We start from the raw sequence: 23,871 nt of genomic DNA, 5'->3' as shown, positions 1-23,871 counted from the left end.
TAGTTGTTTGGCCTGGATATGTGGCGACTCGACGCAGCGTCATACTAAAACTCGACACTAACGCCCCTACCCACTAAACCCTAAACCCCTTTTCCTTCTTTCGTCTAACCCCTTATGAAAACCACCGTCAGGCATTACTTCGTGAAGGGAGGATCTAGCTACTGCTCTTCCTTCTGGTGGCTAAGGTGTTAACTACCTTTATTCTATCTTCTGCTATTTGCTCTTTTTCTTTCGGTGGAACGCAAGTCTTTAAGGACTTCTGTTGCAAACGTGTTGGTAGCGTTCCAGGCAGCTTCTGATGACAACATTGCTTCCACTAGTGAATCTGGTTGCATTCTCTGGTTCAGGATCCTCTCCAGTTCTTCACGCTGTGGATCGAAACGAGGACATACAAAGAAGACGTGCTCCGCGTCTTCAGCAGCTCCTGGGCAGGACGGGCACTCCGAAGAGTCATCGTGCTTAAAGCGGTGTAGATACTCTCGAAAACACCCATGTCCCGACAACATCTGCGTAAGATAGTAATTGACCTCACCGTGATTCCGGTTGAGCCAAATGTCGATCCGAGGTATGAGACGGTGCGTCCACCTACCCTTCTCTGCAGCATCCCATAGTAGTTGCCATCAGCCTATGCTCTTCTGCCGTTCTTCAATTCTAAGTTCTTCAGGGCTCAGTGCAGTTGACCTTTTTCGTTGGTAAAGGGCCCGTCTTTCCTCTGCTAGAACTCTAAGAGGTAGGGTTCCAGCAATGACGCACACTGCTTCTTCTGATATAGTGCGGAAGGCACTAGCTACTCGTAGGGCACTCAGTCGGTATATTGGTCCAGCTTTTCTCCATGATTCTTGGGTTTCCAGTGCATCAGCCCAAATGGATATTCCGTAAGTGAGCACTGATGTGACTACTGATGACAATAGTAGCCTCCTGTTCTGCATTGGGCCTCTGATGTTAGGCATCAGCCGTGCGAGACTAGCCCTCACTACTGACGCTTTGGCACTGACATGTTCCACCTGCTGCTTGAAGTTAAGTCGTGCATCCAGCATCACTCCCAGATAACGGATAAATGGTTGTGATGTGATTTCTTGTTCTCCGACTCTCAACTTGATGGTTTCTACCGTTTTTCTGCTGGTGATGAGCACTGCCTCGGTTTTATACTTGGCTAGTTGCAAGTTCATCATGTCTATCCACAAATTGACTCGTCTGAATGTAATATCAAATGCCATTTCTATCTCTTCGAGGTGCTTTGCGACAATCACGACAGCTACGTCATCCGCATATGCTACAAGTTTGACTCCCGTAGGCAATGCTATTCTCAGGAGGCCATCATACATGATGTTCCATAGCAGAGGACCTAAGACTGATCCCTGTGGCACTCCTCCGGAGATTTCGTACACTTCCGTACCATTCGTCGTGTCATATTTCAGGAGCCTGTTCGTGAAGTAGCTCGCTACTATTCTGCGAAGATATCCTGGTATATTTTTTTCTTCTAGAGCCCGCATAACGCAGTCCCAGTTAGCGGAGTTGAAGGCATTCTTGATGTCCAAAGCAGCCACCAAGCAGTATTTCTTCTTTCCACCCTTCCATCTCGTTCCGGCGATTGCATCCTTGGCTATATCAACAACCAATTTGATAGCATCCAGAGTTGACCGTCTTTTTCGGAAACCAAACTGGTTCTCTGCTAGGAGTGGATCGACTAAAGCTTCTATTCTCTGATGAATTATGCGCTCGAATATCTTGCCGGCCGTGTCTAACATGCAGAGTGGTCGGTAGGATGACGGTTTTTCCGGCGGCTTTTTCCCCTTCGGAAGTAACACTAGCCGTTGCTATTTCCACTTCTGGGGAAAAGTCCCTTCCTTCAGGCATGTATCGTAAACGTCCAGGAATAATGTCGGTGCTGCCCTAAGGATTGATTTCAGGGCAATATTAGGAATTCCGTCCAATCCCGGCGCCTTATTATTCCCTACTCGATTTCCTGCCTCTATCAACTCGTCCAACGTGATAGTTGGGATGTCTTCAGAATTGAGCTGCTCCAACTTGTAGGTGAATACCAGCTGTTGGGGAAACAACGTAGTAAAAATCTTCTCTAAGAGTTGTGGACACGTAGGTGATGGCATTGGTTGGCATTTCAAGTGGGTCATAACCACGTTATACGGTCTGCCCCATGGATCTTTCTCGACTTCTGCGACCAGTTCCTTCCAGCAACGTCTTTTGCTTTCTTTGATGGCTCTGTTCAGTTCTCGACGGGCCTTTTTATACTCTGCCAACAGCTCTGCGGAGTTAGATCATCTGTAGCCACGCTGAGACTTTCTTCTTTTTTTAAGACACTTTGAGCGTAAAATGCTAATGTGATAGTTCCACCAGTGCACTGAAGGTCTTGAATTTATGCGACGTTTTCGAGACATACTAGCGTCGCAAGCCTGGGTGACTCTTCTCATTAGTTCCTTGGTCTTCTCTTCAGCAGTTTCTACGATGATCGGATTGCAGTCTAAGGCTACTACTAAAGTAGTGGGGTCGAGAGACTTAACTTTCCACCCAACCGCGCTAGCGCTCCTGTTGTCTCTTGTTAGTTTCTGGCCAGTTGATATTTCCCATAGTATCGCACTATGGTCGCTGGCTGTATAGATGTTCAATACTTCCCAAGAAAAACCTCTTCGAGCTAAGCAACTGCTGACAAATGTAAGGTCGACAGTTGAGTTTGCCTCTCCCTTAGTATACGTTGGTGTGTCACCGGTATTAAGAAGGATCACGTCCAGAGTGGCCATTGCCTCGAGAAGTGCTTTTCCACGTGTATTAGTGAACTTGCTGCCCCAGTCTGTTGCCCAGGAATTGAAGTCACCAGCTATTGCCACGGGAAAGTGTTTTCTTGCGTCCTCAGTTAGCCGATCAAGGAAGTCTTCAAAATGCTCATTAGAGAGACTAGGTGGTGCATAGCAACTGTAGAAGCGGAGGCCATCTACCCATGCTGCTATGAAGTCAGCTTCATTATTGTTGACTGTTCTCTGAAAAGGACATTTACCGCAGGACCAGATGACGGCTTTGTTAGTGCTGTCGGATTCCCAGGGTTGGTTACTCAGATGTCTATAAGGCTCACTTATAAGTGCTACATCTGCCTCTAATTCGCGCACAGTTTGCATGAGCAGGTCATGCGCAGCCTCACAATGATTGAGGTTGAGCTGCACTATCTTCATGTTCTTGGCTTCGTTATCTTCTGGAGCGCTTCTTGGAAGATGGGGCATCTGTTCGTGCCTGCATGGTGAGCCGCTTTTTCTACGCCATGCCGTTCAAAGCACAGTGCACATTTAGCTAGATTTTTACAATCAGCAATTTTGTGTCCTTCTTTTCCGCACCTTATGCAGAGCTTAGACCGATCGACTTCGCTTTTGCACTGCGATCCGAAGTGCCCAAAGTGCCAGCATTTGAAGCATTGTATGGGTCTCTTCGTTGCTCTTATTCGGCAATTAGACCAGCCTATGCTTATTTTGCAGTTTCCCTCCAGTAACTTTTGTGCTGCAGCTGCTGGTAGTGACACTGTGGCTGTCTGTGTACCCCTAAAGACTTTACGGATCTTGATTGCCTCTAGTGGGATTTCACAACTTTCTCCAGCTTCCCTCTTTAGAGCGGTCTGAATATGCTCTTTCGTCGTGTCGTCATCGACATCTCGGATCTCGATGGTCTCCTGTGGCCCTTTGCAAATCACTTTGGCCTCCTCCTTAAGGATGTCCGCGATCGTCTTTTGCAGACCTTGGCCTTTGTCAGTGCTCTTCCTCGAAATCGTAATCAACAAGTCTCCACTTCTGGTCTTGTTGATCTTATCTACCGTTGAACGAACCTGCTCATCTGGGACGTCCTGCTTTATACGACGCAGAATCTCGGCATACTTTGTTTTCTCGGCCGGGCGGATGATCAGTGCGTCGGGTCTGATCCATTTACGTGGTTTTTTCCGCTTAGACTCTGGCCTGGGCTCCTTCGGCGGCTGTTTTGAGAGTTGCTCTCTAGCTAGCCTTCTCTTCTCCTTCTTAGACTGTACTTTTTCCCAGTCAGTCGTCTTCTTGGGTTCGTCGCCCTGCCATGCCAGTCATTGGGGAGGGCTTTTTTTCAAGTCCTTCTTCTTTGTGACTTTGTCGGTTGGCTCTGGCGAATCTCGGTCCTTTCTCTTTCCAGACCTTGTGTCAGTTTCACCCTTGTCCTCAGCAGCAGATTCACCGTCACCGTCGGCTCCAGTGTCCATTGCTTCTTCCGTCTCAGTTTCAGTTTCAATGCGGCGTCGTGATGACTGCCATTCCTTGTTCAGTTTCTTAAATCTTCCAAGAGCATTGACTACACCGGTTGTCTTGGTCTTTATCTCCTTGTCGATATTGACCTTAGTTTGGACAAACTCTTGCAGCTCATTGGTCAGCTTCTCAAGGCGCTCCAACGCTTGCGTTCTCTTCATGTCAGCGCTTGCTTCAATCGCTGCTTGTTGAGCATGAAGCCCGTTTCTATTCTTGTTTCCTGTAAGTTACTCATACTTTTTTGATTTACCAGCGCATCGTACGGAGTAGAGCGGGTTACCATAACTAGGAACGGGTGTACCCTCGGAAATAGTACTCCTACCCCAAATGCCTGAGGCCTAGCCGACACTTAGCCAGTCCCGGAATACACGGACGGACTAGACTCGCTCAGAGCGGTGAAGATTCCGATCTCTAACACTCACTGCGTACTTCCTGATCAAGGCCCGAAGTGGCTGGCTCCTGATCCACTGCTGCAACTTACACCTCGGTAGAGCAAGTTCACATCAGCCGTGGCCTGCATCGTCGGAAACTACGACACGAGGTTCCGGTCACTCCCAGTGAGTTACAGCAGGAACCAATCGTCTTGCTAGGTCAGTTAGTGTGACCAACCCATTAAAGGGGAGTTTTGTCCACAGGAGCTTATTTTGTTTGGTTATTTTGCTTGGCTCCTACCCGCTGTATCTAATCAACTAAGAGATTAAGTGTCATCCAAGGACAGCGAGCGTTCTCCCATCCGCTCGGGGAGACGCGCCCGGTAGCAGTATCTCTTCTGCCCCGAGTGTGTGTGTGTGTGTGTGTGTGTGTGTATGTAAATCTCTCATAACTTTTGAACGGATCATCTGATGCGATCGAAATAAGCGGCGTTTTAAAGAGATCCTTTGCCCCTAAAATCCTGTACTAATTTAGAGCATTTGAGTCGATCAATTTTGAGAAATCTCAAAAATAAAATTTCAGAAAATTCGTTTTTTTGAAATATCTTTCAAACGGCTGAACCGATCAATTCCAGAAACTAATCAGCTCTTAACCTAAAAAAACCACGTCGATTGCCACCAGTCCGGTCGAAATCGGTTGATTTGTTCGTGAGATATCGTTGTCGAAAAAAATTGAAAAAAATGTTTTTTTCAGAATTTCTATGAAATTTTTAGTCTGGCGAGTTTACGCTCAAATATTTTTAAAAGAACTCAAAAAACTGCGCTGAATGCCGTAAACCACGAGAAAATCGGTTAATTCATTCAAAAGTTATTGCGGTTTGAAAATTCAAAAAATAGTGTACTATAAAACTTCCATTAGCCTTTTGAGCTCGAAGAGCTCAAGAGCACAGAAAAGTCTCATAGAGGAAAGTACCACGGGGCCTAGATTGGCCCAGCCTTGGCTCAACTATGTTAAACTCTGGGCCAAGCTTGTAAGCCAGGCTTAGCCCAGTCCTGGTTGAAGTCTGGGATGATAACGATGGGCCAAGCCTGGTTACCAGGGCTGAGCCATAGTTAATTTTCAAGTCTGGCCCATGCCATTTGATAAAAAATGATAAAAAAGAATTATTGGAATGTTATTTCTTTATTTTATTTTGTAAGTAAAGTAAATTCAAACCTAACTGTTGCTAATTATAAGAAATAAAGTGTGAAAATCGTATCCGTTCTTCTAATCGAGATTCGAAGCCGAGCCGCGCGCTTGCCAGACCGATAACTAACCCCTACACCGTACGACCGATAAGTTGATGCACATCTTATTATTCTGATAAGCTAAATCTATATAGTGACGAAGTGTGACGGTTTATTATTTATATAATTTATGTTATTTAATATTGTGTTTCGATGAAAATTAACTATGTTTTACAAATGTTTATTATAGTTAAAAAAAATGAAAGAGTCAAGTTGTTATATTACTTTAAACTTTGTACATCGTTCTGGATATTTTTAATATCTTATGATAAATTTTCATGTTTAAAATTATCAATATTAAAAATTCAACTGTAAATTATTATATTTTAATTTTTTTAAGACTACATCAATTTTGACGATATGCAATTGTCTTGGTTAAATAATAAATTTTAAATTTTAGAATTTGTTAGCAAATATTCGTTAAACAATAAATGTTTACTGTTTAAAATTCTATTACTTAATGATTTATTAAGTTTGAATTTCCCATTGAATGGCTAAGGCTAGGTTACCCAATTCTGGCTCAAGTCTTGGTTGCCATTCAACGCTCATGGTTACAAAGAAAAAAAAATTTACTTAAATCAAATAAATAATTTTTAAAAATTTCATCTTCTTGATTTGAGTAGAAAAATTCTTAAACTAAGAAATTTTTCTCGATTTAAGTAAATTTTATTTAATTAAAGAATTTTTCGTTTTGATTGAAGACAATTAAACTCTTCAAAGTTATTTTCTTGGTTCAAGAATTTTTCTCTTGAATTAAGTTAATTTTTTTTTTTCAGTGTAGGTTTCCCAATCTTGGCTAACCCTTGGGTAATCATTGTGGCCGTGACTGGGTGACCCAGTTCTGGCCCAGGCTCGGGTAATAATTAGGCCGACCAAGGCGTGGTTGCCCAGTCTTGGCCAAAGCTTGGGTCACCGATGAATCGCCAAGGCTAGGTTAGCCAGTGAAAAATGTTGAAAAAGCGGAAAAGCGGGGATCAGGTTTAGGTCTGGATATCTCAATTAAAACGCGTAAATTATTATCAAAATGAACACTATAAATTTATTTACACTAAATACAAGTTATATTTAATATGTTAAATAGCGGATTGTTTAAATAAAAGCGGATTTATAATACACAGCGTGGTTAGCACGAGCGATACCGGTTGACACGTGGGTGAACACTCTGCCGGCACTGTAAAAGCGGTGAATTAAATGCACAAATAACACAATTTATCTGTAACAAATTAGAGCGAATTATTAGCGGTTAATTTAAGCAATTTAAATTATAAAAATAGAGAAATGCGGTTAATTAACAATAAGCGAAAGTAAAGTGGAATTAATGGCGACTAGTTGCAACTAAAGCGTGGAAGCGAAAGATAATAATAATAGTTCGTCTTCTTCCTCGTTGACTTGGGGAAGAAGGCTATTGCGCATGTCTAGCGGGAGCGATCAGCCAATAAAGCGGTCGATTCATGGCGTGATCGAGAGGCTGATTTTCCATTGGCGGTTCGATTTTGCGGGAACTAGTGGTGGACAGGTGCGTCTCTTGAATTTGGGAGTCCCCCAGGAGCGAGTTAATCGCTACTGGGCCTTGTTCACCGAACAGCCAGTCTTGGCACAAGCTTGGATAATTATTGGCATGGCCGAGGCTGGGTTAACCAGTCTTGGCCCACGCTTAGGTCGCCAATGAATGGCCAAGGCTGAGTTAGCCAGTCTTGGCCCACGTTGGGTAATCATTGGCATGGCCGAGGCTGGGTTAAACAGCCTGACTCACGCATGGGCCAATACAGGTACGCCGAAGCTAGGTTTCCCAGTACTGGCCCAAGCCTGGCCCCTTTGTCAACTCTGGGGGTTTCCTGCATGGGGTCATCTTTTTGAGCTCGGAGAGCTCAAAATAAACCAAAAATAATATTTTTGAGCTCAAAGATGAGTGAAATGTTGAGCACTTAGGTATGGAGTGAGCGGGAAGTTGCAGGGATGGCCTTTAGGGTCAACCGTTTTCCTAATTTTTTTTTAGAATTTCTATGAAACGGCAAGAAAATCGGTTGATTCATTCAACAGTTATTACGGTTTAAAAATTAAAAAATTGGGTTATATGAAACTTCTACCAGACTTTTGAGCTCGAAGAGCTCAAAAGCATAGAACAGTCATTTTTTTGAGCTTGGAGAGCTCAAAATACACCAAAAATAATATTTTTGAGCTTAAAGATGAGTGAAATGTTGAGCACTTAGGTATAGAGTCAGCGGGAAGCTGCAGGGATGGCCTTAAGGGTCATTCGTTTTCCTAATTTTTTTAAAGATATCTTCCAGATTTCTTAACCAATCAACATAAACCTATACATTTTCTTTTTAAAAAACTACGTTGAATGATTTTTTAAAAATGAAAATCGGGCGAAGCATTCAAAAGTTACAGTTATGTAATAAATACATTTTGAGCTCGAAGAGCTCAAATATTAACCAAAAAATACATTTTAAGGCGCTTCAAATTCAAACTTAGCGGGAAGTTCTAGGGTTGGCCTGTGCGGTCAACCGATTTCCAGATTTTTTCTCAAGGCAATGATGGTAAATTTTTTACTATGGATTTATCAACATTCATTCTCTATACTTTAACTTTCTCATCAAATTGTTTGTTAATTTATTTATTCATTCACAATCTTCTTCTAATGGTTATCAATTTCCTGCATCCAGTGATAATGTTCACGTCAATGTTTACACCACATGCTTATACACATTTACACACACGCATGAAAATTCAAATTATGGTATTGATTAAACGTAAGCAGTTCAATTGATCATTCAGCAGCAAGCAGTTGATTGCCACACGTGTGCTTTTCATTTTTTTCATCACTAATGAGATTCTGTCTGTAATATGTACCTGTCTATTGCTTGAATAAAATTATCGTTATCACTTATCATTTTAAATTCGTAAATAATTAAATAAATTATTTATCTTTTTTTGTTTTTCATAATTTATGATCACGATCATGAGTCATAAATCACCGGTATTTTAATTTGTTAATTGAATAATGCACGGTTGAATAATTAACCTAGACAGGGTGATTTTTCGTGACCACTTAATGGGATTATTTATTACGGGAGTGTCTGTTTTGTTGATAATACAATTTATTTCAATTACCAGTCCTACGAAAAACATTTTACTCATTTTTTATTTACTATCCTATTTTTTATTGATTTTGACATTATTGAATTCTTTGTAATTATTTCTATAATTACCGATGAAATAAAACTTTTTATAAGTTATGCTTGAGAGCTTCCGTGTGCAAAACTTTCGACTCGTAATACTGTGAAGAATTTAAAGAGTGGTTTCCCAAATATTTTGGTTGTACTCAAGAATTTCAAGGCTCGAATCTTGAAACTAGGGTAAATGTACCAGTGGTTGACCGATTAAGGGTTTTTGGCATTTCAATTGATCGTAATTTAATTATTATATGTTAAAATAAAATGATTCAAAGTTTATTTAAACTTTAAATATTTAAGCTTTTATGTGATGTTATTTATTTGAATTATCAATAAAATTACATATAAATTCACATTTAAATGCAGATAAGATAAAAACACCAGTAGTTGACCGGTTTGATCCAGTAAATTGATCGGAATGTTCACAGTAAAAAATATTGTGTATTTGCATCAAAAACGGTCTGTGTTGAAAAATTGTGTGTTGATTTTTGTGTGTTAATTTGACACTTTTTTTGTGTTACCTGAATTTTAACATTAAAATAGTGTTGTTTTCATGATATCAACACTTTTTGTGTGTTACTAGATTAAATGACACAAAATTAGTGCTAAGCGAGAAATATTAACACTAAGTTTGTGTTGTTAGCGCGTTCTTTCTTCAGTTTACGGACCAAACGCATTGTATTACCGGACAGCTATTTAACCACGCGTGCGTATAAATTAAAGTGTTAAATATTGTGAAAAATAGTTTATTTAAATATATTTGATAAAAGTACCAGGTTGTTTTCAATAAAAAAAAAAAAAAGTAAATTTGATATTCATTAAAGTAAGTAAAAGTTTACTGTATTTATAATCATATAAAATGCTCAACTAACCTCACTTTCCTATAATAAATTTATTAAATAAAATATTATTTAACGATAAAATTTATAATAGTTATTAAAAATGACAGACTTTGAACAATTTCTCTGTTAATTTAACAAATTCATAAAAAAAAATATCAAAAAATTTATTGATTTTATGTTTTTCTTTTGCATTTTTATTTTATATTTTCTGACACTAGTTTCATTTTTTATAAAGATGACTGATAGTTCACAACGAAATATTATGTTTATGTTTTGGTTACGCTACTGAACAAACATGTCAGACATTTGTCATCAATGTTTTAAATTTACCATACATTAAAAGCTGGGAATTGCACGAATTGGATGCCGAAAATTCTGTGATGATTACTAATTATTGTTATTAATTTATAAAAAATAAATTAAGCATTAAGTAAGTTTAAAATGAGTAAATCATATATTTAAGTTGAAGACTATTGGTACTTGACTCAAATTTAAATAAATGAAATAAACTAATTTTCTTAATAACCATGAAAAATTTATTTATTTTTAAATAATTCCCTAACCTTTATATTCAAACTCAAATAATAAGTAAGTTAACACTTATTTTGTGTAAAATCAACACAATTTTAGTGTTAGATACAGTTGACACAAAATTACTGTTAATTTTGACACAATATTTGTGTTAGAAATTCAACACTATTTTTTGTGTTGAAAATTAACACTAAAATTGTATTGACGGATTCTAACACTAGGATTGTGTTGATTTTACACAAAATTTTTTACTGTGTTCCAGTAGTTGACCGATCATAAAATATTCTTTATTTTTTAAACTTTAATTAGTTGAATATTTTTAATGTATTGTAATATGTTTTTATGCTTATTTATCTAAATTAGATTTGTATTATTAGTAAATAAAATTTGTTTAGTTCAGAACAAAACTAAAATTATTAAAAACGTAACAGATTAGTAAATTAAACTTAGATTCAATAATGACAAGGGCAAAACATTTCGTTGAGGTGCATGCGTGCAATTATTATTAAAAATAATGGCTATTGTTTAAAAAAACCATTAAACTATTATTTCCAATGTCAACAAAAAAATTCATAACTAAATTTATCAAATTTAATCTTGACTCAGCAGTACAAATGTAAACTTGACTCTGCAGTCACCTTATTTAAAACACATTAAACACTAGGAATAAATACTTCTTTATTATTATTAATTCAATAATTATAAATTGTTTTGAATAACAATCCTCATGTAAACATTAAATTATCACGTAAACATATTTATACTTTTATTTTATATAAGTTAGAAACTGACCACTGTGCATGCGGTCAACTACTGATATTTTGAAAAATAGCGACCCAGCAATCGAAGTCGGATTGAAATTCAATGCAAACTAACCCGATTTAATGCGATTTTTGAACACAGTGTTTCGTGCTAAAACGCATTGAATCGGATAGAATAAATTCGAGGCAGAGTTCAATTTACCGACTTAGTCGGCTCATTTATCATCCGTGGTTAAAGTAGAATTTAAATGATAATCGGAGCTGCAGTTTTTCTCCCATAAAAAAAAATATATATATATATTTCGAAATATGTAAAAAACATATTTAAAATATCAGTCTTCAGTCAACGTTCGTACTGAGCAGACGTATTTTTTGAACGCTCCGTTCTACGAGTGTATAGTGCTGTTATTAGTGTGCAAATATATTGTCATCCTCAACTGTTAGAAGAGTGTAATAATCCGTGAAACTACGCCTTTATATAATCCTATCTGTACAACGCGGCGAATCTCTGTACCAAGAGATTCATTAACCGTCCCAATGGCAGCTTCACGAAACTATACCCAAGCCCTCTTAACCGAAAGCGTCCCGTCCAAAGAACAAGCCATCATCTTAGACTCTGTCGATGGTGTGCAAATCCACGAATATGCAGTCGCATTAGGGAGCAAAATAGGACCAGAAAGCATCCGACATCTCTCAAGGATCGCGAATAACCGCGTTTGTATCTATCTGTCAACAAAGGAAGTGGCCGACAACCTCATCGAAAACCACAAAACAGTAAAGGTGAGAGACACTGATATTTATATACGGCCTTTAATCTCTCGCAATAAAAGATTAATTTTGTCTAATGTTCCACCAATAATCCCCAATGACGTTATCATTGCCAAATTAAAGGAATCCAAAATTAATCCAGTCTCAAACATTTCAACGCTCCGTGCAGGATTAAACATTCCTGGATACCAGCATATACTAAGCTTTAGACGACAAGTATTTATTAAACCCGAAGAAGCTAACAACATTCCCACACTTTGGAAAATAGACTTTGATGACACATCATATTACATATATCCCTCTCTTGACACAATGCTTTGCTTTAACTGTAAAGAGGAGGGGCATTTGGCGAAAGCCTGTCCAACGAACACAGACCCCCAAAGAGACGTAGATAAAACTAAAACGACAACGGCCTCACACTCTTCACACGAAGCTGTGGCCTCTCAAAAACCTAACTTCCCCTCTCTGCCATCTAGAACTCCAACTTTTATCGTGACAAACAACACCACAAGCCTACCCACAGACACCAACAATACAAACTTTCCCATCAAGCGACCAAGGTCGGATGGATCTTCGCAATCGTCCGTGCTGACCCAGGACCAATTATTCACAAAACCTAAAACCACCAAACAAACAAGACTAGCTAAAAAAGTTAAGCCAGATCCTCAAAGCCTTTCCTTACCACCTTCAATCGAAGTGGCAATGCAAAGTACTCCTGCTGATTTCCCGTACTCGTATATACAACTAGCTAATTTCCTAGAAGATGCGCCTAAAGTCAAATGTATTGAAGAACTCTTAGCAAAACACAATTTCAGAGCAGCTGATACTGTTGTGATGCTAAGAAAGCTGTATCTCCACCTCGAGAACCGAAAACAAAAACATCGCTTCACCCGAGTTATCAACAGAATTGAAGGAAATGTTATTGATGAAATTTCTTCACAAAGCTCATGCGGCTCCATTAGCAACTTGATGGATCTGGAGGAGACAATATCCGACTTGGCTCCAACAGACTCGCAAGGATCAATCTAACTGCTACTCAAACTCCGATATTCTTAACCCCCTGGCTTTCTGTAATATTACCTAACCTCAATGCTTATCTTACAGTGGAACATAAACGGCTTCTTTGCAAAAAAAGAATTCCTTGAACTTTTAATAAAAGAATCTGATTATGACTGTATTTGCCTACAAGAAACCAATTTCAAAGAAAACTTCTGCGCATCCATCCGCGGATACCAGGCGGTGCATAATAATCGAAGTTCCTCGAGGAGAGCCAGCGGAGGAGTAGCAATCTACATTAAGGACAAATTAATCTCAGAAACGCTCCATCTTAACACTCCTCTAGAAGCAACAGCCGTGAGATTGCGATCAGCCCACTCATTCACTATCTGCAACATTTACCTACCAAACAGCAGACCATTGAATAAGAACGATCTACTGGACTTAGTCCACCAACTGCCTACACCATTCATCATTTGCGGAGATTTTAATGGTCATAACTCATTATGGGGATCTGAAAGTACAGATAGTCGAGGCAAAATCATAGAAAGTTGGTACAACGAGCTTGACACGGTTGTTCTCCTCAATAATGGGTCAAGCACTCACTTTGACGTTAAATCAGCTAAACAAAGTTCCATTGACCTCACATTTGCTTCATCTACCATCGCAAGTGACCTCGAATGGACCGCCCGTGAAGACAACTTCAGTAGTGACCACTACCCGATTGAAATCGACTTCCAAAGGATTAATAACGAGACATCATTCCTTCCCCAAAAATGGTTAATTAAAAATGCTCACTGGAATCTCTATTACAACATTCTTATCGACAAGAAACAGTCTCTCCCTGAGCCTTCGTCTTTCATCAACATGACAGCTAACGAGATCATTACACCCTTTATTGATGCCGTATCCGCAGCAGCCAATGATTCCATCCCCCAAATCATCGGGGGTAAAGCGCCGAAAACTGTACCATGGTGGAACCCAGAATGCCAAACCGCAATCAAAGCCTCTAAAAAAGCATTTCGTAATTACAAAAAGAATCCTACCGAAGAGAGCATGATAGCGTTCAAAAAAAGCCGAGCTGTGGCTCGCCGTACCGTAAAATCAAGTAAAAAAGACTGCTGGAACAACTTTATCTCTACAATAAATGATCAAACACCCTCAGCAACTGTATGGAACAAAATCAGACGTTTTTCTGGTAAGCATTCTCCCCTTCACACACCGACCATCACGGATTCTAATGGCGAAATAATTGACGACACCCAGGAAACCGCCAACTTCCTGGCAGAAGCATTCGCTTCAAATTCCAAAAGTCCCAATCAAAGCAAAAATGAGTGCTACACCATACCCAAGCCACCTCTGGAAGATGAACCAGCACACAATCCCGACCCTATCAACAACCCCTTCACTATCCATGAACTACTGCTAGCTATCTCCAAGTGTCACAACTCTAGCCCTGGACCCGACGGTATTCCAAACGCTTTCATCAAGAATCTCCCCCAGGCTTACCTCGAGTACCTATTGGCAATCTACAATCACCTTTGGAAGTCACACTCTTTTCCCGATCAGTGGAGAGAAGCCACGGTTATTCCAATCCTGAAGCCACATAAAGACCGTACGAAAACATCGAACTACAGACCGATTTCGCTCACCTGCAATCTCTGTAAATTATGGGAAAAAATGATCTGCCGGCGAATCAGATGGCGACTCGAAAAAGAGGGATTGCTCTCACCCCATCAGTACGGATCACGTAATTTCAGGTCTACCATCGACTACCTAGTCAGCATCGAAGCTGATATCTGCGAGGCCCTTGCAGACAATGCTCACCTCCTCATGGTGTCTTTAGACATAGAGAAAGCGTACGAGAGAACATGGATTCCCAAAGTTATAGAGATTATGATAACGCTAGGATTTTCGGGCAATCTTATAGCCTTTATTACCAACTTCCTAACCCACCGTAACATGAAAGTAAGGATCAATGGAACCCTTTCCAACCTAGTCTCCATCAGCGGATTACCACAAGGTTCAGTACTCAGCGTCATTCTCTTCATAGTCACAATCAACCATGCCCTACAAATCGTACAGTCTCCGCTTCGTGGGCGCCTGTTCGTCGATGACTATTCATTGACGTGTTGGGGAAAAAACATCGAGTTCACCTTCCACATCGTTCAACAAGCTCTGAACGACCTTCAAACTTGGGCAGAAAGCTGCGGCTTTACATTTTCACCGACCAAATCGGAGTATATGATAGTCGGGAACCATAGCAAACCAAAAAAAAAGAATCTCCAACTCTATTTAAACTACCAACCTCTACAGAAACCGGATGCAATTAAAATTCTGGGACTTACGATCGATCGAAAACTCACATGGAAGGCCCATGTCGAAACCTTGAAGAACGATTGCCAAAATCGCTTACGTATTATAAAGGTCTTGGCAGGAAAGAAATGGGGAAGCAGCACCGAAGCCCTATTAAGAATATACCGAAGTCTCATCAGACCGAAGCTCGACTATGGGGCCATACTTTATGATTCAGCTAACCCCTCGCTGTTAAACAATCTTCAAACCGTCACAAACTCTGCATGCCGTATCTGCCTTGGAGCCTTCAGAACTAGCCCGACTAACAGCCTGCTTGCGGAAGCTGGAGAACTCCCTCTATCTATCAGAAGGAAAGAACTTTGTCTTAAATATGCCCTCTCTATATCCACGACACCTAACAACCCTGCATTTCACTGTATCTATACAAACGCTGCACCCAATCGCTACCTCGAAAGCTCTACACCTCAACCACTCAGGATTCGAATATCACAATACTCTGCAGAACTCGGAATTACTCTACCAACTGTATATAAACGTTCTTTAGGGTTCCATCCTCCGTGGCATTCCTTAGACATCTCCGTAAATATGGAACTCATCGACCATGATCGCCTAACAACAACGCCAGAGACCTTGAGATTACTCTTTTGCGAGCTCCGTGAGAAATGTGCACCCTGTGCCGAATACTACACCGATGGTTCCGTTATCAATGGAAAAGCGGGATATGCAGTAGTTTCCAACTCTAACACAATAACGACAAGACGAGCAAGCGACGATAACTCCATCTTTACATGTGAAGCAGCGGCGATCTTACATACACTCGAAATAATCAAAGAGCGACAAGATACCGCAAAGAGCATCATCTTCTCTGACTCAATGTCTTCCTTAAGGGCTATTAAAAACCAGTTTACTACAAATCCTATCATTCAACACATCCATCAAGCTCTGGATCACCTCGGATCTCTACAAAAACTTGTAAGCTTCGTTTGGACCCCAGCTCATGTAGGAATTCCGGGAAACGAACTGGCGGACGAGGCGGCCAAGGCCGCGACATCTGAAGATTGTCCATCGACTACACCTCTGACTCTTACGGAAGCCCACAAACTGATCCACAACACAATTAAAAACCATTGGAACACAATCTGGCTACAATCAAAAAGTAAACTCCATGACTTTCGGAGAAACATCTTTGAGACAGCTCCAATATCCGGCAGATGGGAGCAGCGAGTTCTAACACGAATTCGTATAGGCCATACGCACCTCAGCCATTCTCACCTCTTTTCAAAAGAGCCCCACACCATCTGCCAAAGATGCAATGCCCCATTTACCGTCAAACATCTAATGATCGAGTGCAACCAATACGAACAAGACAGAATACGAGCCGGTCTACCGAACGAGCTCACAGGAACTTTAATGGACCAAAATGGATGTAAGAAAGTTATCTCTTTCCTCAAGAATATATCTTTGTTCCAATTAATGTAAATTTTGTCCTTTCATGTAGTCGCTAATGACCTAGATGTCACAAAACGACTTGTAAATAAATACAATAAAAAAAAAAAAAAAAAAAAAAATATTTAAAATATATTAAAAATGAAATGTATAAACAATATATAAATATATAAAAAATATGCAAAAAAAATTTTTTTATAAAAACTAACTTCTCGCCGATTTTTACATATATTTTAGATATATTTTAAAATACATAAAAAAAATATAGCTGAAATATAAAAAAATATATTTTTAACGTATCTAAAATATATTTTAAATGTATAAAATATATATGGAAATCGGCCAAAAGTTAGCTATTAAAAATATATTTTCTATACATAATTTATATATTTTTATAGATTTATAATATATTAAAAAATATTTTTATATATTTCGGAACATATATTTATAAAATTTTTTTTTTTTTCATGGGGGTATTGTGTATTTCATATGTATAGATTCATATTAGACAATTATGCATTTGGAGATAGCAGAAATGAAATCATAATTTATGGAAAAAAAAATTTTTTAAATAATGGAAATAAACGTACACCTGCTATTGCATGCGGTTGATTCGGTGCGTAAAAGTGGCCCTTTATGGGCAAATTATACATACCCTCACGAAGGTAATATTCATTTTTTGAAAATGCTTGTCAATGGTCCTAAAGGTGTTGACCTTCAAATTGTTAAAAAATCGATTAATATAAACAGTTTGAAAACGGAATTCGATGAAAATATTAAAATAACAAATAGAAATGTGAAAACCTTTTGTGAAAATTTCTACTACTGAAGAGTCTTTAACGGGTACTATGTGTAATGGTTTACTTAATAATCAAGCCGACTGCGTATCATCAAAAGTACTTTAAATAAAAAATATTATAATAAATGTGTTTATAAAAAAATTATCTACACAACTATGTTCTATAAAAAAAGCATCAAATGGGATGATAGTTATATACAACTTAAAAGCGGTGAATTCGCTCGAATTCAAGAAATATTTTTTAGCGATAATAAAAATTTATTAACTGTCAAATTAATAGACGCTGAACAAATAAATATTAACGGTATAAACATGACTCATTTATGGAAAGTAAAAGTACAACGAACTAATGCCGTACCAATGTCTTTAGAGAACGTTCTTAGAAAAATCATTTATATTAAAGGTGAAAATGTTGATTTTATAACATTACAACCTAGTAATTATAACGTTAATTAATTATTTCAAAGTTTAAAATAACATCAATTAATTATTTAAATTGTATAGTAAAAATGTAACATAATTATAACTGTAGAATATAATGAAATGATTGTATTTATTTATTTACTTGCCGCAGACATTTTTTGTCTAGTTTATATTTATAATAAGTTACTTTTAATTGTATAGTTATGAACAAAGTGTGTATTATTATTAATAAAAATTATCTATTAATAAATTAAATATTTTAAATAACATTTTACTGTAATGATTTAAATAGGACCCTGAATAAAAACATTTATTAAAATTTAATCATTTGACATCTACAAATTTTTGCAATTTTTTTTTATTGAAAAAATTATTGAAAAAATTTTTTTTTAATTTTCATTCATAAAAAATTAGAAAAACTGTAAATGCAATGTAAAAAAAAATTTTTTTTGTTCTAATTTAATGAACCAAAAATAGACAAAAAAATTATAAACGTCGGCTAATTTTAGTATCATAAAATTTTTAAATATTTAAAATTATTTTGTAATATTTAAATACATAATTAATATATATTATTTATAAGAAAATTTACTTTTCAATAATAATAACATCTAACTGTATTATCAGTGTCGTTGAATAAAGTAGAAAATGTTAATTTAGTTGCCGGTATAGAAGAACTTTTAGAAGTTGGTAAAATTTTTACTATAGTTATCGAACACTGACGGATCGAATTGAATCGTATTAAGACGGATTGAAAACCGAAGATTTCAGAAATTGGATTGAATCGTGTTAAAGCGGATAGGATGTTGAATCCGACTCAATCCGACCCCGTTTGCTGGGCGAGTTCCAATCGATGACCGAAGTCATTTATTGATGGTACAATGGTGTTTTTATTGTACCAGTGTCTGACCGATGATTAAAATAGTATTTATTAGATTATTTTGGTAAAAATTTATTAAAAGATTTGTTAAGAAACTATTAAAGACTACTTCAGAATTTAACCCTTCGTTACTCGCGCTATACGGAGATTTCTCGCACAACACTACTTAACCTAATGGAGTTGGCGTAAATAGGAGTGAGACACTAGAGAAAGCGCGAGTAACGGAAGGTTAATTTGACAAGATTAATTTAATAGGAACTTTTTGTTAACAAAAAAGATGTACTCACCTCTCGGATACTTTGCTATAGTAATTGACCGATTTAGTCAGAACATATGTTGTGAGAAATTTTCATGAATTATTTTTGATGTTCTAAAAATTAAATAATATTAGCAATACCTATTCATTATAATGATTATAAGTTCAAAAATAGATAAAAATAAATTTCAAGGTCATAAAAAATGCAGTTGATAACCACTTTTGGACTTTTTTATGCAAGTGGTCAACTACTGGTGCCCGATCACCTACTGTAAGATTTGCCGTATGTTAGAATGTTATAATTCACAAAGAAAACTTATTTATAATAATGCTCTATTTAAAATTAAGTGAATTTAAAATTGTTCACTCAATCACATTTTGTATGATTCATAAATGATGTAAAATCATGAAAACAATTAATAATGAGATTTTAAAACAAAGTTATATTATACATTACATAAATTTAATTACCTGAAAACTGATAATTATAGAATATTGATTGTTTATCGTGACGCCCGCATGAAAGTTAACAAATTACATTCAAATTAATATTTTAATTATGTTTATAAAATTGCAAAGGAAAAAATTATTTGATAATGAGTATAATTCGTTTTGATTTAATAAGTTTATGATTATTTTCAGTTTTTTTTTGAAAACTTGATCATTGATCGACTAAATTTTTATATATATTCACAGTAAATTTATATATTTACTTATGTATAACCTAACTAATTAAATTATAAATGTGTTAAAAATAATAAATTCAACTATGCAGAAAAAAGGGATCGAAGTTGAAAATACAGTTATTATCTTCTCTCCTTGTTCGTACAAATACAAACCAAAATTTAAATTCTTTAAAAAAAAAAGTGTAATGCAAAAGAAAAAAAATTATCTTAAAAATGTCCCATCCAAAATCATATTGTTAAAATAATTTCTAAGTTATAGAATATTAATGATGAATATTATTTGAATGTGCACGGAAAGAAAATTGTACGAAAAATTACAATGAAAACATCGTAATTTTTAGTATAGGACATTGTAGTCCCGGACCAGAACTCAAACATCGTAATTTATACGATGCAACATCGTAAATTTCTATCACTCAAATTAAAAAGAAGTTTATGTCACCAAAAAAATAATTCTGTATCATCCAGGAATCGAACCCGGTGTCCTCTCCGCCTCATGTCCAAGGTTTATCCCCTTACGCTATCGGAGTGAATATCTGCAGTTTCTGTTCAGTCACATAATAAGACCCTCAATACAGTAGTTGGTCATCTTTCGGTGGTGGCGTCGCAAACTACTAGACTCTGTCTCTCTTTTATTAAAAACTATAGTATGAGTCCTTATTCACTTGCTCTTACGGAAAAAAATTTACTAATTAACATCGTAATTTTCAATAATTCAAATTGTATTCTGTAGACGGCAGCATCGTAAAAATCGAGATATCAAAAGTCTAGTCCTGGATTACGATGTTACTATAGTAATTTTTCATAGGATTTTTTTTCCGTGTGTGTCATTAGATTTTTAGAAAAAGTTAAGATTTCTCTGGATCAGAAATCGACAAATCAACTTAAAATATCAACGGTTGATAAACAGAGCTCCCGATAAAGAGGACATGAAAAGAAGAAAACATCGTCATTAGTAATTGTGGATAAAAGCTGGTAACAAGTGATGGAAAATATTGATTACCTGAACGCATGCGGTTTAATAAAATATGTGTTATTAATATTGTATGTAAACCTTTCATAACTTTTGAACGGTTGAACCGATTTCATCGCAGTTGGTGCCATTCGAAAGGGATTCAGCAAACTTAGATTTCCTGTTAATTTAAACCGATTCGGACCGATAGATTTTGGGAAATTTGGAGAAATCTAAAAAAAATTAGGAAAAAAAATTTTTTCAGAAGTGGTTTTTTTTGCAATATCTTTTAAACGGCTCTACCGATCGATTCAAAAACTATTCAGCTCTCAACCTTGAAAAACCACGTCGATTGCCGCCAATCCGGTCAAAATCGGTTGATTCGTTCGAGAGATATCGTGAACGAAAGAAAACCGAAAAAAGTGTTTTTTCGGAGTTACTCCGAAATTTCTCGTTTGACCGATTGCAACTTAGAAATTCTTTATGAGGCTTAAAAAACTGCGTAGAATGCCGCCAACCGCGTAATAATTCGCGCAACCGCGTAAAAATTGGTTCGTTCATTCATTCAAAAGTTATTGCGGTTTGAAAATTCAAAAAAAAGTGTTCTATGAAACTTCTATCAGACTTTTGAGCTCAAACAGCTCAAAAGCATAAAAAAGGTATCTTTTTGAGCTCGAAGAGCTCAAAAACGTAATAAGTGTAGGTTTGTGCGCTTAAGTATGAAATGAGCGGGAAGTTGCAGGGATGGCCTTTAGGGTCAACTGTTTTCCTAATTTTTTTTCAATTGCTGCTGTCTTAAAAACTTCTCTAAGGTATAAAAAAAATTCTCTCCAAAGCGCAGCTTGATATCTCAATTCTTCATGAAGCTCAATGAATTTCTATTTTCCCATTTAAATAACACGTCAAAAAATTTTATTTACGTTTTCATCCGATAAAACTACGAAAATTTTTTTTTTTTATATTTTTCATTAATTATTCTTGTAGGAAATTTAATTCTCTACAAAAAAGTACTGAAGTAGTTTTTTCGTAATCCTAACAAGTAAAAAGTTATTAAGCTTTAAATACTCGCAATAAAAGAAAATTTAATCAGATATGGTTTTAGAATCCATGTTGTATCACATTTTCTGTTTCAAAGTATTTGATTATGTCATTTATATTTTTTTCTTAAAAACATGGTATACAGTCTGACATCGGTAATTCAGTTTGGACCAGTGACAACAAATGACAATTTAATATATCGGTTTGTTTATTTGCACCACATGTAAAATGCACTGAAGGAGATTACCAGACTTTGTAAATACTCTAACTGCTGCTTAAAAAAATTAAACTAGATAATTTACTTTTAGCACTCTCTTGCAGCCTACATGAAGATATATAGTAAATCAAATTTTTGTTGATAATTAGTTTTTTACCCTAACCTAGCTGCATTTTAATAATTATGTCTTATAAGCAGGGATAGGGAGTAAGAGTTTTACTCGTTTTAAGCTATACTCCTCGAGCGAGCAGTTCTGAACGCACAGATACTATACTCACTCATGAGATAGTTGTCCGTCTAACTAGCGTGCTCCTACTCCGAGTAAGAGCGAACAACAGTCTTGTTAAGATACTCTTTTTAGGATACTCGTTTGAGGCGCTCAGTCAACGAGGTGAGTGGTAGTAAAAATTCGTCAGCCGCTCCCAAAACGAGTGATAGGGACCAGACTCCGAGCCGAATACTCCTCCCACCCTTACTTTTTTCACGATTCATTTCACATAAATTTCGACTGTTAAGTGTTGAATATTAGCGCCCTCTGAAGAAGGTAAATAAAAATGTAAGCGATAAGTTTTCTAGTGTAGGCGGTATAGTACGGAAATTTTTTTTTTTCAAATGCCTATTACTTTTTCGAAATTTTACATATTAAAACGTTTTTTTTTGTTTTTTAATGTACTTTCCAAAAAAAAAAAAATACGAAAAATTTTTTTGAACATTTTTTTTTCCACAACTAATTTGAAAAATAAAGAAAGTAAAAAAAAAAAGTTCTCTTTCGGTCCATTTTTTAACAATGGACAGGCGTTTAAAACAATACATTTGATGAATTTTCGCCTTTCAAAATTTTCTACTTTTTGATTCGCTAAATTTATTTCTTCATGGTTTCGAGAAGTGACCGAAGAACAACTTTTTTTTTTTTTTTTCAATCTAGTTTTTGAAAGAAAAAATACAAATAAAATGTTTGAAGCTTTCTTTTATTTTTTTTTTTAATTTTTCGAAAAAACCATTTATTTTTTCGATGATTACTAAGGTAAATGCACCAGTTGTTGACCGGTCACCAATTAGTTGACCGATGTATAAAAAAGTTAATTAATTAATATTTTACAAGGGTTTTTTTTTTCTTAAAGTATTAAAATAAAAAAATATGGCATTTAATCATCATAATAAAAAATTACGCAATTAATTGCGCAGTGATTATAGCTTTAAAAAAATATTCTGAGTTTGTTTACAACGCAACCAGCCATAAATCGGTCAAAAATAACTAGCGTACAATTGGAGAGTGAGTGCATTTCATCATTAATTTAGTGATATTTATCGCCATAATATAAAATATTTTAGTTTTATTATGTTAATTAAAGATCAGATTCCAACTTTTTTGAAAAAATAAAGTTAAATTATAAGTTTTAGTATTATTTTAAGACCGGTCAACTATTGGATCCGTCAGAAGCCCTTTACCCAGTAAAAAATTCATTCGGTCATTTATTAGACCCTCTGATTTTATCACAATCCAATTAATGACCGTATATTTATAATACTAATTTCTTAACCTTAAAATTAAATCTGTCAAGTGTTTAAAGTACTTTAGTCATTCAATATTTTGTAAATATAAAAATAATCATTATAAAATGTATATTTATAATTAAAATAATACTTAAAATCTTTTTTGATTATTAAATTTTATTTTGTTCTAATTTTTTTAGTGAACGGTTATATCAAAGAACGAATTATTAGAAGAAAAAATTGCTAAGCAATTAAAAAAATAAAAAAGAGTTACAAGCTAGTGAAAAAGCTTTAATTGAAAAAAAGAAGGAGAAGAATAAAAAAATTTCAAGTGAATCAGAAGAATTATCGTCATCAAAATGAATTT

At 36.3% G+C, this 23,871-nt stretch overlaps 1 protein-coding gene and 2 long non-coding RNA genes across 3 annotated transcripts in view; 1 reads left to right on the top strand and 2 right to left on the bottom strand.

Annotated features, from left to right (window-relative positions):
* LOC123271556 (putative uncharacterized protein DDB_G0279653) overlaps positions 1-23,871 on the bottom strand; it is a 214,510-nt gene that overhangs the window by 153,071 nt on the left and 37,568 nt on the right. The gene's annotated exons all lie outside the window — the stretch shown is intronic.
* LOC123271567 lies at positions 11,249-23,116 on the bottom strand. Its single transcript, XR_006510909.1, has 3 exons — positions 23,031-23,116; positions 16,448-16,452; positions 11,249-11,259 (listed from the first exon to the last, which is right to left on the bottom strand). It is a non-coding gene; the product is annotated as an uncharacterized LOC123271567 (long non-coding RNA).
* LOC123271566 lies at positions 23,498-23,786 on the top strand. The gene is made up of 2 exons (XR_006510908.1): positions 23,498-23,631; positions 23,705-23,786. It is a non-coding gene; the product is annotated as an uncharacterized LOC123271566 (long non-coding RNA).

This window comes from Cotesia glomerata, linkage group LG9 (genome assembly GCF_020080835.1).
Source record: "Cotesia glomerata isolate CgM1 linkage group LG9, MPM_Cglom_v2.3, whole genome shotgun sequence".
Classification (NCBI taxonomy): domain Eukaryota; kingdom Metazoa; phylum Arthropoda; class Insecta; order Hymenoptera; family Braconidae; genus Cotesia; species Cotesia glomerata.
Note: the sequence above shows the minus strand (reverse complement) of the source record. Positions and strands in the feature narration are given on the sequence as shown.